We start from the raw sequence: 17,999 nt of genomic DNA, 5'->3' as shown, positions 1-17,999 counted from the left end.
AGCTACATCACTAACCTAGTCTCTAAATACCAACCTACTCGTTCTCTTCCTTCCTCCCATGACCACCTCCCATTCCCCTCCAGGATTATTCCAGACCCTCTCCTACCCTATGGGGCTTCCTACTCTAATCTGTCCCATTATTTTTGTTTGCTTTTAGACAATCCCTGAAAACCCTAATCTTCAGAGAAGCCTATCCTGCCCACACCTAATTACTGTATTTTTATTTTCAGCTCATTATTTCAGCTCAGCACAGTTATTACCTTTTGTATCACTTGTCCCTCCCTCCTACCGTAGATTTGGCACTTTCCACTGCAAGTATCGGCTCGGCTCTACTCGGCCCTGCTTGCTTTTCCACTGCTGGTACCGCATGGTACGGTGTTGGAACGGTTCGGTACGATACGGTATGGTTTGCTTTTCCACTAAAGTAGTACTAAAGTTAAAGCGGAGTTCCAGCCTTTTCACTCACCTGTCCAACGGTCCAGCGATGCGGCCGCCCGAAGCCTCGATCCTCTTCCCTCTGGTCTCGGCGGCGCCGGCATCACTGCTGTGGGCACCCGGCTGTGACAGTTTGCGGCTTCACAGCCGGGTACCCACTGCGCATGCGCGAGTTGCGCTGCGCGTCTTGATTGGCCGGCAATCTTCTGGGACCTCTGACATGTCCCAGAAGATTGCAGGGAGGGAGGGGGAGAGGAGAACTTCCATTCAGGGCGCCGCGGCGCTCCGAGCGGAAGTGGGAGCGGGTACCTGTTAAAACTAGGTACCCGCTCCCTCCCAAAAAAATGACATGCCAAATGTGGCATGTCAGGGGGTTAGCAACGGGGTGGGTGGGATTCTCTGACCAATCAGTGGCTAGTAGTGACTGCATGCAAAGGATTGTGGGATATGGTACCGGGTATGGTACCTCTTGGAACCACAATCGAGGTGGTACTGTTTTTGAGAGCCGTACCGTTCGGTTCCATGCAGTGGAAAAGCGTCGCCATACCGTACCGTACCGAACCGTTCCTACACCATACCATGCGGTACCAGCAGTGGAAAAGCACAAAAGCGAGCCGAACCGTTCAGTTCCATGCAGTGGAAAAGCGCCAATTAATTGTAAGCTCTAACTAGCAGGGCCCTCAGATTCCTCCTGTATTGAATTGCATTGTAACTGTACTGTCTGTTGTAAATTGCTGTGCAAACTGTTGGCACTATATAAATCCTGTTTTTTTTTTTTTTCTTTTTTTTATCAAAGAAAAACTGACCTTAAATAGTAAAAAAATATATACATTTTTTTAAAATTTTGCTGTATTTTTCTTGCTATTATCATCATTTACCACAAAAGAACAACCCAAAATAAATTCTCCTGCTCCTGACTATTGCAGCGATACCATGTATGTGTATGTTAGTTGTCGTTTGTACCCATAGTACCGCCCAGAAACAATGGTGCGCACTTTGTTTTTTTTTTGTTTTGTTTTTATCCTGCCTGAAACACACTAAGCCCCCGTTCACACTGGGGCGACCTGTCAGATATTATGTATCTTTCTCTTCATTCAGAAGAAGTAAACACAGGAGCAGGCTTATAGTGGCTGATCACTGTGAGCCAATCAGAGGCTATAACAGTGATCAGATGACCCAGAACTGAAAGTCCTGGGTCCCGATCGTTAGTACGGGGGCCCGGGGCTCCCGGTGAGAGCCCAGTTTCTGTGCTGGGAGTAGCTGTGGCCCCACAGAAAAAAGCCCACTTCCCTAATGCATGACCAACTTTAGTAGTGTTCTAACATTCCCAATGAAAACAAAAAGTGCAGGAGGACTTTAGATTTACCAAAACCATATGAGATCAAACCTAAACAGTTTCAATTTGTATGGAATAAGGAAGGATAGTTGAAGGTAAATCTAAAGGAAAATGAGTAAGAAAATTGTATAATGTATGGCCAACTTTAAAGATCAGGATTTTAAATAAAATAATCATGTTAGGATCATCATTTTAGTTTAACACTAATCTGAGGAGCTGTAGAGGATTTGGTGTGTCCAGTCAGTGTTATAGTTTTGGGTATCCTGGCTTTATATGATTTGGAGCATAAAAAATGTGGTATTTATTAGGGTGACACATTCTCATATTTTTATTTCATGACATATTTGAAGATTATATTGTGTACACTAAAAATTTTTTAGTGTATTATTTTATTTTTTATTTTTAAATTGGCTTTTGACAACTTAGTGTCAGAGGATGTATGAAAACAACAAGACTTTCTGTTCATTCTAGGAGTTCAAAATATATAATTTGTTGGGTTTTTAGTGAGTTTTCATTGTCGGTAATGTGTTTTATTTTACATGAAAAAACATGGCAGCAAAGGGTTAAAGCAGGAGGCCAGGCAGTTAAAAAAATATATTAAAAAAAGTATTAAAGCCCAACTCCAGGAAAATTAAAAATGATCCCTTGCATTGGGGTTGTGTCCACACTGCGAGGATTAATTGTTGGTTTTGTCTATGGGAGAGGAGAAACACTTTTACTTACCTGATCCTTTTTTCTCCCAGCAGATCGCAATCCACCACACTGTGGCGGCTGGTCCATCGGCGTCAGTACATCCAATGCGGGGATATCAACCCTGCTTTGGTCTTGATGATGATAGGATCTTAGTTTGCTAGATCGCAGAGGAGAACGGGCTGTGAGAACCAGTCTAGCAGTGGGGAGGAGCAGAGGATTGGGTAAGTAAAATCTTTTTTTTTCTTTAATTTGATTTCAATCTGTATTTTTTAATTAGAGACCTGAAGGTACATGAATTTGGCCTGACATAAGCTCTGAAGGTGCAGGAAGTGAGGCTGTCTGAGGTCTAAAGGTGCAGCAATTGGGCTTACCTGAGATCTCAAAGTTCAGGAGTTGGGGAAGACCTAAGCTCTAAAGGTATAGGAATTGGGGTTGATCTGAGGTTTGAAGGTGAGGGAACTGGAGTTGATCTGAGCTCTAAAAGTGCAGGAAGTGGGGTTGATCTGAAGTTTGAAAGTGCAGGAATTGGAGCTGATCTGAGCTCTAAAAGTGCGGAAAATGATGCTAATCTGAGGCCTGAAGGTGCAGGAATTGGGGGTAGATCTGAGCTCTAAAAGTGAAGGTAGTGGGGCTGATCCGAGGTTTTAGGATGAAGGAACTGGGATTGATCTGATGTCTAAAGATGGGAGAATTGGTGTTGATCTGAAGTCTGAAGGTGCAGAAATCTGAGTTGATCTAAACTCTAAAAGTGCAGGAAGTGTGGGGGGGGGGGGGGCTGATCTGAAGTCTGAAGGTGCAGAATTTAGAGCTGATCTGAGCTCTTAAAATGTGGGAAATGGGGCTATGAGCTCTGAAGGTGCAGGAATTGGGGTAGATCTGAGCTCTAAAAGTGAAGGAAGTGGGGACTGATCTGAGGTTTTAAGATGCAGGAATTGGGGTTGATCTGAAGTCTGAAGGTGTGGGAATTGGAGTTGATCTGAGCTCTAAAAGTGCAGGAAGTGGGGACTGATCTGAGGTTTTAAGATGCAGGAACTGGGATTGATCTGAAGTCTGAAGATGCGGGAATTGTTGTTGACCTGAAGTCTGAAGTTGCGGGAATTGGAGTTGATCTGAGCTCTAAAATGGCGGCAAATTGGGCTGATCTGAGGTCTGAAGGTGCAGGAATTGGGGGTTGATCTGAGCTCTAAAAGTGCAGGTAGTGGGGCTGATCCGAGGTTTTAGGATGAAGGAACTGGGATTGATCTGACTTCTGAAGATGCGGGAATTGTTGTTGACCTGAAGTCTGAAGTTGCGGGAATTGGAGTTGATCTGAGCTCTAAAAGTGCGGCAAATGGGGCTGATCTGAGGTCTGAAGGTGCAGGAATTGGGGGTTGATCTGAGCTCTAAAAGTGCAGGTAGTGGGGCTGATCCGAGGTTTTAGGATGAAGGAACTGGGATTGATCTGACTTCTGAAGATGCGGGAATTGGTGTTGATGTGAAGTCTGAAGGTGCAGAAATTGAAGTTGATCTAAACTCTAAAAGTGCAGGAAGTGGGGGGGGCTGATCTGAAGTCTGAAGGTGCAGAATTTAGAGTTGATCTGAGCTCTAAAAATGTGGGAAATGGGGCTGATATGAGCTCTGAAGGTGCAGGAATTGGGGTAGATCTGAGCTCTAAAAGTGAAGGAAGTGGGGACTGATCTGAGGTTTTAAGATGCAGGAACTGGGATTGATCTGAAGCCTGAAGATGCGGGAATTGTTGTTGACCTGAAGTCTGAAGTTGCAGGAATTGGAGTTGATCTGAGCTCTAAAAGTGCGGCAAATGGGGCTGATCTGAGGTCTAAAGGTGCAGGAATTGGGGTAGATCTGAGCTCTGAAAGTGCAGGAAGCTCTAAAAGTGCAGAAAGTGAGGCTTATTTCAGGTTTTAAGATGCAGAAATCGGGGTTGATCTGAAGTCTGAAGGTGCAGGAATTTGAGTTGATCTGAGCTCTAAAAGTGCAGGAAATGGGGCTGATCTGAGGTCTGAAGGTTCAGGAATTGGGGTAGATCTGAGCTCTAAAAGTGCAGAAACTGGAGCTGATTTGGGGTCTGAAGATGCAAGAATTGGGGTTGGTCTGAGGTCTGAAGGTGCACGAAGTGGGGCTGATATGGGGTCTGAATGTGCAGGAATTGGGGTTGATCTGAGCTCTGGAAGTGCAGGAATTGGACTGATAAGGGGCCTGAAGGTGTATTTGGGTTGATCCGAGGTCTGAATGTGCAGGAATTGGGTCTGATTGAAGGTCTGAAGGTGCGTGAATTGAGTCTGATTTGAATTCTGAAGGTGCAGAAAATGACGCTGATCTGGGGTCTGAAGGTCTGATCGGAGATCTGAAAGTGTCAGGATTGGGCTCGCAGCAGCTCCCTTCTCTGTGCTCTGTCTGCTCAGTTGTTGGTTAGTTATCAGCACTCTTTGTTTCCTCAGTAGCTCACCTGGTTATCATTATCTGCTTATCAGTCCCACCTACAGCTGGTCCCTTCTAATTATTTAAGCTGCCTTGTTCATTCCTTTCCTGCCTAAGCCTTGTCAACATATCTGGAGTTTCTCTGCTGTGTTCCAATAAAAAGACTTTGCCTGGCTGACGTCCCTTCTGGTTCCTGATCCTGTTCCTCTGTCTCTGACTACGCTGATTTCTGGTTGGCTGACCACTGGGCCGTCTGACTTCCCGTTTTGGCTTCCGATTCCCTGGCTTATGTTTTGACTATGTTTACTGTTCTGTACCATTTTTTACCATTACATTAAAGGTGTGATTTTACTGCATTTTCAGTCTCAGTTTGATTCAAGGTTCCTGACAGAAGGTGCATTATTTTGGCCTGATATGAGCTTTGAAGGTGCAGGAAGTGAGGCTGACTGATGTCTAATGGTGTAGGAATTGGGCTTATCTGCGGTCTGAGAGTTTAGGAGTTGGGGCTGATCTGAGGTCTGAAGGTGCAGGAACTGGAGATTATCTGAGCTGTGGCACTTTTTATTCATTTTGTTTATACAATTTATTCATAAACAGCATTGAGGACGGGATCAGTAGTTCGTTATCAGTTTTTGCAGATGACACAAAATTGGCCAGGGCAATAACTGCACAGCATGAAGCAGATATCCTACAGAATGACCTGGACAAAATAACGGAGTGGGCAACAACATGGCAAATGAGGTTTAATGTGGAGAAGTGTAAGGTTTTGCACTTGGGGACTAAAAACATAAAAGCACAATACACGTTAGGAGGGGAACCCTTGGGGGAATCAAAAATGGAGAAAGATCTGGGAGTCTTGGTTGATGATAGATTAGGCAACAGCATGCAATGTCATGCGGCAGCTGCAAAAGCCACCAGAATATTAGCATGCATAAAGAAAGGGATGTATTCCAGAGATAAGACTATAATCCTTCCACTTTATAAAACTCTGGTCCGACCGCATCTGGAGTATTCTGTCCAGTTCTGGTCGCCAGTCCTCAGGAGGGATGTGTTGGAGCTGGAGAGAGTCCAGAGAAGGGCAACTAAACTGATTAGGGGATTGGAGGACCTTGATTATGAAGATCGGCTGCAATCGCTCGATTTATTCTCCCTGGAGAAGAGACGCCTGAGGGGGGACATGATAGCAATTTATAAATTTCTCAATGGGGATCTCAGCTTAGAAAAAAAGCTGTTCATTCAAAGGGATTGCATGAGTACAAGAGGGCATACAATGCGATTAGAGGAGAAGCATTTTAACCTCAGGCAACGAGGGGGGTTCTTTACTGTGAGGGCTACAAGATTGTGGAATTCTCTACCACAAGAGGTGGTTTCTGCGGGAAGTATGGTGGCTTTCAAAAGACTCTTAGACTTACATCTCAAGGATCAGGACATTAAGGGCTATGTGAGATGATTACAGACACACATACCTACACAGGTTGAACTGGATAGACTACTGTCTTTATTCAACCTCACCTACTATGTAACTATGTAACAATTGTTGTTTAGTGCATAACAAATTGACACAAAATGTGAAAAGGTTGTTGACCCCTGGGATATAAAGTATCATGCAATCAGGCTTTTGAAACTTTTTGAAAAGCAAAGGGTTTCCAAGGATGGCTAAAGATAGCCTGGAAAGTTTAAAAGTTTAAGGGGGTCATATCTACAGATCAGAAGGGAAGAGGAGGATCAGAGCTGGATCCTGCAAATGCCATGACAGTTGTACTTGACTGACTGACTTCAAGAAACTCTTCTGTTATGGAAAGCATGAGCTAGCACACAGAAAATGGATTTTCCATTCAGGTGACCCAGATATCATTTGGAATTGAACAAGGGGATAGTCAAGAGGGTGTCTGTGAATCCAAGTTCATTTCAGAAAGAATCAAGAGAGCCCAGCTGGGAGGTTGAATAAAGTCCTTGGGCGACTCATACGTGAAAAGATGATTATTCACAGCGTGTCTGGGTATTTCTGAAGCTGACATAGCGGCAAGCTGCACAAAGTCACATTATATGAGTTGTTTATTAATACAGTAATACAGACTGAGCGCAACCAATCACAGTTGAGCTTTCAGTACTGTATTCTGATTTCTTTGACATGCTGAAACCACATCTCTAAAGAGAAGTTATTATTATTATTATTATATAGTATTTATATAGCGTCGACAGTTTATGCAGCGTTATAAGTTCAACAATATACAAAATTGTTTTAACCCCTTCCTGCCTGCAGCCAATAAATAGACACCTTTTGTGCAAGGTATCCTGCTGGAAATACCTACGTATATAAATGTTCTGCCTTTGAGCCAACAGTTAAGTGGCTGCTGGATTTCAGTGCTGAATGTCACTGACAACTTGGTTCCCACTGACAATTAGGAACCATTCAGTGGGGCTCCCAATCATGTCATCAGGATGTCAGCTATGACATAGTCATCATGTACATGCTGGAGGTTTTACTGAAAAATATAAGACGTGAGGATGAGGATGAACACAACCTCCATCAGGCTGTAGTGCCGTATGCAGTGCCATCATCAGTTTTATACTGTAACTGTCAAAAAATAAAAATAAACTATATATATATATATATATATATATATATATCGCAAAAGTGAGTACACCCCTCACATTTTTGTAAATATTTTATTCTATCTTTTCATGTGACAACACTGAAGAAATTACACTTTGCTACAATGTAAAGTAGTGAGTGTACAGCCTGTATAACAGTGTAAATTTGCTGTCCCCTCAAAATAACTCAACACACAGCCATTAATGTCTAAACCGCTGGCAAAAAAAGTGAGTACACCCCTAAGTGAAAATGTCCAAAGTGTCAATATTTTATGTGCCCACCATTATTCTCCAGCACTGCCTTAACCCTCTTGGGCATGGAGTTCACCAGAGCATCACAGGTTGCCACTGGAGTCCTCTTCCACTCCTCCATGATGACATCACGGAGCTGGTGGATGTTAGAGACCTTGCGCTCCTCCACCTTCCGTTTGAGGATGCCCCACAGATTCTCAATAGGGTTTAGGTCTGGAGACATGCTTGGCCAGTCCATCACCTTTACCCTCAGCTTCTTTAGTAAGGCAGTGGTTGTCGTGGAGGTGTGTTTGGGGTCATTATTATGTTGGAACACGGCCCTGCAGCCCAGTCTATGAAGGGAGGGGATCACGCTCTGCTTCAGTATGTCACAGTACATGTTGGCATTCATGGTTCCCTCAATGAACTGTAGCTCCCCAGTGCCAGCAGGACTCATGCAGCTCCAGACTATGACACTCCCACCACCATGCTTGACTGTAGGGAAGACATACTTGTCTTTGTACTCCTCACCTGGTTGCTGCCACACACCCTTGAAACCATCTGAACCAAATAAGTTTATCTTGGTCTCATCAGACCACAGGACATGTTTCTAGTAATCCATGTCCTTAGTTTGCTTGCCTTCAGCAAACTGTTCATGGGCTTTCTTGTGCATAATTTTTAGAAGAGGCTTCCTTCTGGGACGACAGCCATGCAGACCAATTCAATGTAGTGTGTGGTGTATGGTCTGAGCAATGACAGGCAGACACCCTTCCCCCACCTTCAACCTCTGCAGCAACGCTCATACGTAGAAACCTCTGGATTTGACACTGAGCACATGAACACAACTTCTTTGCTCGACCGTGGCTAGGCCTATTCTGAGTGGAACCTGTCCTGGTAAACCACTGTATGGTCTTGACCACCATACTGCAGCTCAGTTTCAGGGTCTTGGCAATCTTCTTATAGCCTAGGCCAGTGATGGCGAACCTTGGCACCCCAGATGTTTTGGAACTACATTTACAATGATGCTCAACTACACTGCAGAGTGCATGAGGATCAGGAGAAATGTAGTTCCAAAACATCTGGGGGGCCAAGGTTCGCCATCACTGGCCTAGGCCATCTTTATGTAGAGCAACCATTCTTTTTTTCAGATCCTCAGAGAGTTCTTTGCCATGAGGGGCCATGTTGAACTTCCAGTGACCAGTATGAGAGAGTGAGAGCGATAACACCAAATTTAACACACCTGCTCCCCATTCACACATGAGACCTTGTAACACTAACAAGTCACATGACACAGGGGAGGGAAAATGGCTAATTGGGTGTACTCACTTTTGTTGCCAGCGGTTTAGACATTAATGGCTTTATGTTGAGTTATTTTGAGGGGACAGAAATTTACACTGTTATACAAGCTGTACACTCACTACTTTACATTTTAGCAAAGTGTCATTTCTTCAGTGTTGTCACATGAAAAGATATAATAAAATATTTATAATATGTGCCCACTCTTCTTAGCAGAACTGCTCAAGTTCAGTTAAATATGATGGTGACTGTTTGTGGACTGCAGTCTTCAAGTCATTCCACAAATTTTCAATGGGGTTTAAGTTTGGGCTGTGACTAGGCCATGCAAGGACATTCACCTTTTTCTCCCTCAACCACTGTGTGGTCATTTTTGCTGTGTGCTTTGGGTCAGTTGGAAGGTAAACCCTCTTTCACTTACTCACTCACTTTTGTGCGATACTGTACTGTACTGTATTTGTACCAAAGGCAAAGTTGGCCTGACTTGTAGCTACACATTTAAGTCATTGGGGAAGAGCCAAAAATGCCCTGCAACCGTGTACAATGCACATGGTTGCGGCATATTTGTCAGAAAAAACGGGGTTAAAGCAGGCAATGAGAAGGTGTTGCATCGCTTCCTCACTGCCTGTCAGTAGCCTCCAAAGAATGATCTGAGCACAAATCAGGCTTCAGAGGCTAGGGAGACTTAGACACACGTCTAAATCCTCCCTACATGTACCAAGTGAAGTAATAAGCCTCAGGAGATACACAGAGATTAAACAAATCCTCCTACATAAGTCATCCCAGTTTATCTACAGCCCTGTCTCCTCTATAGCTGTTTAAAGTACAGAATTTAGACAGCATTTCTAGACTTCCAGAAGACAGGGGGCAGGGATCTGAGGTCACACACTGTACAGCATAGAGCACAGAGCTCAGTGTAATCTGAGACCAGAGTGAAGGCAATGGACACACCCCCTGAAGCTCTCATTTACTATGTGCTTGGTGGAGGGGGTGGGGCCATCTCCCCAAATTGTCTGAAGTCATAGACTGTCAGAAATGACTCATGCAGAGAGCAGAGGAATGACAGATCATACAGAAACCATACTAAGTGCTATAGATTGAGGCTAGCGCTTAGAAGGATAGGCTGTGACAAGCGGGTGGTTGTTGGAATACAAAATGTAGAGAACCTTAACTGAGAAAATACAACTGTAATGCCTCGTTTCCACTGAGTGGTACGGTTCGGTTTGGTTCGGTACGGTACGGACTTTTTGCCGTTTCCATTGTCAAAAGTTGTGAATGGTACCCTAATTCCGAGCCGTACCGTACCACTTTTTTGGTACCCTTTCCTTGGGGTACCAAGTACATTAGTACCGTACCAAGAGGGTGGAGCTACACTGTTGAGGTACTGTTGAGCTGAGGTTCTCTTGGCGGTGGAAACGCAAGTCTGATCAAGGTGTACCGTTCCGAACTGTACTGAACTGTACCGAACCGAACCGTACCGCTCAGTGCAAACAAAGCATTATTATTATTATTATTAAGGATTTCAATAGCGCCAGCAATTTAGGCAGCGCTTTACAATATTAGAGGGAGACCGTACATATACAATACAATAAAATACAAGAGGATTTAGAGGTCCCTTCTCAGAAGAGCTTACAATCTAATGGGGTGGGGCAGGTGTTACAAGAGGTAAGAGTAGGGAATGAGCTGATGGCAGATTAGTTGGCGGTGTGATAGGCTTTCCCGAAGAGATGAGTTTTCAGGGATCGCCTGAAAGCAGCTAGAATAGGAGATAGCCGTACAGGTTGAGGTAGAGCATTCCAGAGGATGGGAGAGGCCCTGGAGAAATCCTGGAGACGAGCATGAGAGGAGGAGACAAGGGAGCTTGAGAGTAGGTGTCATGAGAGGACGATTTGGGTGATATTTGGAGACAAGATTGGTAATGTAGCTCGGGGCAGAGTTGTGAATGGCTTTGTATGTTGTGGTTAGTATTTTGAATTTAATTCACTGGGCAATCGGGAGCCAGTGTAGGGATTGGCAGAGAGGGGAGGCAGACGCTGAACGGTTGGTAAGGTGGATAAGTCTGGCAGCAGCGTTCATGATAGACTGAAGAGGGGATAGCCTATGAAGTGGTAGGCCTATGAGAAGGGAGTTGCAATAGTTGAGGCGAGAAATAACTAGGGAGTGAATGAGTAGCTTGGTGGTTTCAGTTGTTAAAAAGGGGCGAATTTTAGAGATGTTGCGTAGGTGAAGTCTACAAGCTTTAATTGGACCTAAATGACTCAGAGGAGGAAGTCATCACCTCCCCTCCTGTTAGTAAAGTCAGCACTAATCCACATTAATTACCATTCTGTTTTTATTCATAGATTAATCCTGGTATTATAACACCCTTAGTTCACCCTTATTAATCTTTGACACTTTCATGGATTCTCAAGAGCTTTTCATTGTTTCAGTTTATAGTCTACATGGTTACATAATCTATCTGTAGTTATTTTATATAGCTATAGTTTTATATCACACAGAACAAGCATTATCAAGCATATTTCAAAAGTATTGCTTCTCAGCAACATGACTGTATCAGACAGAAACCTTTGTTATCCATTCTCTATGCTGCTCGGGTTTTATCATCTATTGCGTTTTTTTTTTTATTATTCAGCGGCTCATTTTTGACTCTGTAGGTTAGATGTTTACGCTGAGAATTTGCTTTACAGGTAATTAGACTTTAATGAATGTCTGGCGAAAATGTAATATCAATATTGACTGAGTTTGCATTTGTAATTCATTTACAATCAGTTTTTATTTATTTCCCATATGTTTCATTGCCAAAACTATTACATTTAATAAATCCATTAAAAAACAGTTATTTTTTTTCAATTTTTAATAAGATCTTCTTCTGTTAGTTGCAACCTAAAGGCGTATAACTGTTTTTGGTTATACCTGAACATTGGTTTTTGGTTATGATTTTTATTAATTGATATACTTTGATGTGAACTGAATTGATATAAGAATCAGATGTGAAAAACCATATTTATATTTGTTTTATTTCTATTATATTTTTCCTGAGGAAAGGGGTTCGTTTTGAACCCCCAAAATGTGTTGGAAATTTTATGTTTTCTAGTCATTAATTATAATTAATATTAAAATACGTTCTACTCTCAAGCTGGCCCCACATGGTTAGTTTTTTTTTTTTTTCATTCACCCAGTAGGCTAAATTAAAAAAAAAAAAATTAAAAAAATGAACAGATTTCTCCATCTACACAAATGAGGTAGAAGAGGAAATCCCCCAACTGGGACATTGTATTCCGACAGCGGCACCCACTGCAGGCAGAATACAGTACACTGATCAGCAGCTGCAGCTGCTGATTGATGGAAACATTTTTAGCACGTCCCTTGTTTCCATCATGGCGATTGTTGACTTTTGTTGACCAGGGGAGCCCACACACTGAATTGAATTTGGCCCATCTCTGCTAGATCAGCTGAATTTTAATCAGTGTATGCCAAATATAGATCCATAGCACGGTGCCCTCATTAAACTTTGTACATCTTCAACTCCGGGTCCCTTCTTAAAGGGATACACTTCTGTTGTTCAGCACAGCCTCACCAGATCCACTGTGCAATATCGTAATCTGAATAACCCACTGGTAAAAAAAATCCAGCATCTCATTTTAATTTGTTTTGGATTAAAGTGGTTGTAAAGTCAGACTTTTTTTTTTATCTTAATCCATTGTATGCATTAAGACAAAAAAATCTTCTGTGTGCAGCATCCCCCTAATACTTACCTGAGCCCCCTTTCTATCCACTTGTATCCAATGGCGCTTTTCCACTGCATGGAACCAAACGGTTCAGCTCGCTTTTGTGCTTTTCCACTGCTGGTACCGCATGGTACAGTGTAGGAACGGTTTGGTACAGTACGTTACGGCGGCGCTTTTCCACTGCATGGAACCAAACGGTACAGCTCTCAAAAACAGTACCACCTCGATTGTGGTTCCAAGAGGTACCATACCCGGTACCATATCCCACAATCCTTTGCATGCAGTCACTACTAGCCACTGATTAGTCAGAGAATCCCACCCACCCCGTTGTTATCCCACCCACTTAACTTTAGTACTACTTTAGTGGAAAAGCAAACCATACCGTACCGTACCGAACCGTTCCAACATCAGACCATGCGGTACCAGCAGTGGAAAAGCAAACCGGGCCAAGCAGGGCCGATTAGAGCCGAGCCGGTACTTGCAGTGGAGAAGTGCCATATGAGTGTCTCAGCAGTTCGGGACTCTCTCCTGATTGGCTGAGACACAGCAGCGGCACCATTGGCTCCTGCTGTTGTCAATCAAACTCAGTGAGCCAATCAGGGGAGAGTGGGGGGTGGGTTACGGCTCCGTGTCTGAATAGATACACAGAGCTGCAGATTGGCTCGGGTGCCTCCATAGAAAGCTGCTTGGTGTGGAGGCACTCAACAGGAGGGAGGGGCCAGGAGCTTCAGCCAGGGACCCGAGAAGAGGAGGATCTGGGCTGCCCTGTACAAAACCATTACGCAGAGCAGGTAAGTATAACATGTTTGTTATTTTAATAAAAAAATTAGACTTTACAATCACTTTAAAAGTGAGTCTGTTACTGGTTTAAAGTAGTTGAAAACCTTTACATATACCCAGGGAAGTTACTGGCCTTAGATGACCTCCCCGCCCATTTACCTTTTAATGGTTTCACGCCCTCTTAAATTCTCTCTTAAAAGTTTTTTTCAACTTTACCTTATGGTAGTTGTCCGCTAGCATTCTCGTGCCTATGTATAACCTTAGATGGAGTTTACCACCCACTTTGGCTGCATTCCCAAACAAGCCGACTCCTGGGAGGCCGGGTCCTACTGCGCCAGGGGCAGCTACTGGCCTAAAACCGTCCCCTGGCTGGGCCTCGATCAGAAGGACTTGGGCCTCTGAGCGATGCCAGGTCAGGTCCCGCCTCCTGTCAATGTTCCTGCGGCCACTGGGAGGCTGGGCTTTTCCCTCTTCACTTGCCATTACTGAGAAATATTGGTTAGTTTATTTTCCTACGCTTAGTAATATGCTTAAATTCAGCGGGTCAATGCATCTGATCTGAGGTGTGAGTTGGAGAGGAGGAGGCCCCCGTGACCAGGACTTGCCCACAACCATGCTGCCCCTCAGTAGTGTACAGTCCACTGAGGGGGGACCTCAGTGGCAGGGCTCTGGCCTTCATCAGAAGAAGGGTTTAGTGGGGCGGAAGGGGAGTACCCCCGCCGCCTGCACCCCGCCTGCTCGGTTGGCCCTTGCAAGTGCCCCAGCTGTGTCCCGCTAATGACCGACAGCAGGGCCGTCTTTAATATTGATTGGACCCTGGGCAAAAATTTTCTTGGGCCCTCTTAAATCCTCTTATCAACTATTTGTGGGCTCAAGGGGCAGCTGCTTTGGGCCCCACAACAATGACTGGACCCGGGGCAGCTGCCCCTTTTGCCCCGTGTTAAAGACAGCCCTGACCGACAGAGGAGTGATGCTCAGATTCCCAGGGCCACAAGGTGTGTTCCAAGTTTCAGTGATCACCGTGCAATTCACATTAATTCTCGCAGCTAGCTGTGTTCTTCATCAACACGGGAGTGATCCACCGCTAAGTGTCTTGTACTTTTGCTTGCCTTAAGGTGTCAGAAGGACTCCTGGCTGACAGAAATGAAACAAATCCATCTCTTCTCTATAGCCGTTCAAAGTGCTTAGTTTACACAGGATCTCTCAGCTCTGAAAAGCAGGGGGCGGGGATCTGAAGTCTCACGGTGCAGATTTCAGTGAGGATAGCTATGAGGCCTGATTGGAGAGAATCCAGTTGATTAATAGAAAGGACATATTGTATATCTTCATGATTTTAGTTCTTGTATAATACATTTTTGATAACTTTTAACCCATTGGTACCGTTAAAGTCCCTAACAAATGTTTAGGGTCCTTTTGTCCAATTTCTCTGATAGGATGTGGTTCAGGACATATTTGTCTAAATGTTAGAAGGTTTCCTTTGTGGCCCCTCCTCCCATCTCTTTCTTTTCCTTTTAAAGTGGTTGTAGACTCTTCCATAAGCCCAGTGAAGGTTATACACAGAGATTAAACAAATCCTCCTTCATTACTTATACCTGTTTTTCTGCAGTCTTCTCTTCTCTACATTCTTTCAAAGTCCAGCATTTATAAAGCTAGTCTGAGCTGTCTCAAAAAAGGGGGCAGAGAGCTGAAGTTACACTCTGCGGAGCTCATTGAGAAGAGCTCTGAGAGCTGATTGGAGGGAAGGGACACACCCCTTCCCTCCACAGGAACAGAGCTGAGGCTGTCAATGAGCTGAAGATTCTTCCCCTGTCACCATTTTTCTCTTGGTGTCAGGAAAAATGGTCAGAATTGACTCATACTGATAGCAGGAGAATGAAGCAGTAGGCAAAAATGACACTTAAAGCCAGTGGCGGCTGGTGCGCAAACAGAAAAATTTAATAGGCATTGCTTTGCGGCAAAAAACGCTGTAAAAAATTGCGTGACTTTGAGGTCGCAAAAGTGTAAAAGGGGCCTTCAGTAATTAAGGTATAGTGTGCCCCCTTTCAATGCAGAGATACCAGCGTGCCCCCTTTCAATGCAGAGAGACCAGCGTGCCCCCTTTCAATGCACAGTGACCCCCCCTTTCAATGCACAGTGACCAGCGTGCCCCCTTTCAATGCACAGTGACCAGTGTGCCCCCTTCAAAACAGTGACCAGCGTGCCCACTTCAAAACAGTGACCAGCGTGCCCCCTTCAATGCAGTGACCAGCGTACATGCCTCCTTTCAATGCAGTGACCAGCGTACATGCCCCCTTTCAATGCAGTGACCAGCGTACATGCCCCCTTTCAATGTAGTGACCAGCATACATGCCCCCTTTCAATGCAGTGAGCAGCATACATGCAGAGACCAGCGTGCGTGCGTGCCCCCTTCAATGCAGTGTGCCTCCCCCCCAGACCAGTGCACTTACCCGGAGCCCTGGAGCACTGTCGCGGCGGTGCCTTCTCCTCAGTGTCCCGGCGGCCGGCTTCTCTTCAATCCCCCAGCGGCGCGTCTCCACGAGTCCTCCTGCTCCCGCCTACTCCTCGGCCAATGGCATGGGGTTTGCTTTGCGGCCAATCAGGAAGCGCGTATCGGACGCGCTCCCTGATTGGCCAGGAGGAGGATCCATGTGACAATAGTGAATTTTTATTCGCTATTGTCACACAATAGGTGGGCTCGGGGCGCACTGCTCTGCGTCAGGTGGTCAGGAGTATTTCCAGTTTTGGGTGGAACTCTGCTTTAATGTTCTTAATTGAGTACACACTATAGAGGGATATGCTTTCTTCATATTTCATGTCTGAGGTTTACAACCCTTTTTAACGTGCACAAATTTACCCAGACACACTCTGAAATCTCACAGACGCCTTCCCTGGAGAATGGGTTTGTTATAGAAACAAAAGAAGGACTATTTCCCTATTAATGCTTTTGGTTTTGGAATGGGATGCCTAATTAGCTCATATACCATGTAGGTGTGATAGTCAGGTGTCTACGAGCGTTTGGCCACGCAGTGTATGGATCAGAGATATGTTGTATCCAGTTACCCAGCTACAGACGTAATGACGAAAATATTCCAATGACAGCAGTTCATACTCAGCAGGTGAACGATTCTTATGTGCAGATGCAGATCTAATTGGAACCATTAAAGTGTGATTTTTTGGGCTTAATGAGTCGCAAAACAAGAATTTGTCGTCAATTTTCCCCACAAATGACTGTGATAAATATCCAGATATACGTGATTTTAGTGAATTGTAAACCTGCATCTAAAAATATGACAGGGGTGAGTCTGAAATAGCTTTTTCATGTAGGCACAGGCAAGTGCTTTTTTCTACAGGCGGACACGTTTCTCCAAGTGAATTATCATGTCTTTTTTTGCATTGGTCATTCAGCTTGGATGCGGATGGAACTCTGACATATAGACAGATACCCAACAGAGCTGCTAGAGGCTACTAAATCATTCATACATTAGGCCCGTATATTCATTAGCTACACATTGTTGCTAATCGTGCCTGTGGTTCCAAAGCAGCTTGTCCACCCCACTGCCAAGGAGGAACTTGTATTCTCGTCCAAATGAGGTATGATAGATGGGATGTGGCATCTGTTGGGTTTTAACTGCTATGGAATAACAGAGTAGTGCTGTCAACTCTGTCACTGGCTGTAAATATATATATATATATATATATATATATATATACACAGTATCTCACAAAAATGAGTACACCCCTCACATTTTTGTAAATATTTTATTATATCTTTTCATGTGACAACACTGAAGAAATGACACTTTGCTACAATGTAAAGTAGTGAGTGTACAGCTTGTATAATAGTGTAAATTTGCTGTCCCTTCAACATAACTCAACACACAGCCATTAATGTCTAAACAACTGGTAACAAAAGTGAGTACACCCCTAAGTGAAAATGTCCAAATTGGGCCCAATTAGACATTTTCCCTCCCCGGTGTCATGTGACTCGTTAGTGTTACAAGGTCTCTAGTGTGAATGGGGAGCAGGTGTGTTAAATTTGGTGTTATCACTCTCACTCTATCATACTGGTCACTGGAAGTTCAACATGGCACCTCATGGCAAAGAACTCTCTAAGGATCTGAAAAAAAGAATTGTTGCTCTACATAAAGATTGCCTAGGCTATAAGAAGATTGCCAAGACCCTGAAACCGAGCTGCAGCATGGTGGCTAAGACCATACAGCGGTTTAACAGGATAGGTTCTACTCAGTACAGGCCTTGCCATGGTCAACTAAAGAAGTTGAGTGCACATGCTCAGCATCATATCCAGAGGTTGCCTTTGGAAAATAGACGTAGGAGTGCTGCCAGCATTGCTGCAGAGGTTGAAGGGGTGGGGTCAGCCTGTCAGTGCTCAGACCATACGCCGCACACTGCATCAAATTGGTCTGTATGGCTGTCGTCCCAGAAGGAAGCCTCTTCTAAAGATGATGCACAAGAAAGCCCGCAAACAGTTT

At 44.3% G+C, this 17,999-nt stretch overlaps 1 protein-coding gene and 1 long non-coding RNA gene across 3 annotated transcripts in view; both read left to right on the top strand.

Annotated features, from left to right (window-relative positions):
- Positions 1–17,999, top strand: part of LOC309565207 — a 1,884,446-nt gene that overhangs the window by 528,195 nt on the left and 1,338,252 nt on the right. The window lies entirely within an intron of this gene.
- The window catches only part of CHST1 (carbohydrate sulfotransferase 1), a 79,596-nt gene that overhangs the window by 19,245 nt on the left and 42,352 nt on the right, over positions 1–17,999 (top strand). Inside the window, exon 2 of one of the 2 annotated variants that reach the window (XM_082270241.1) lies at positions 2,518–2,685. The gene's annotated coding sequence lies outside the window, so the exon portion shown is untranslated. Of the gene's footprint in view, positions 1–2,514; positions 2,686–17,999 lie in introns of both variants that reach the window. The other variant, XM_082270240.1, reaches the window with a different exon arrangement.

The sequence above is a fragment of the Pelophylax lessonae genome (assembly GCF_965119305.1).
Source record: "Pelophylax lessonae genome assembly, chromosome: 10".
Taxonomy (NCBI): domain Eukaryota; kingdom Metazoa; phylum Chordata; class Amphibia; order Anura; family Ranidae; genus Pelophylax; species Pelophylax lessonae.
Note: the sequence above shows the minus strand (reverse complement) of the source record. Positions and strands in the feature narration are given on the sequence as shown.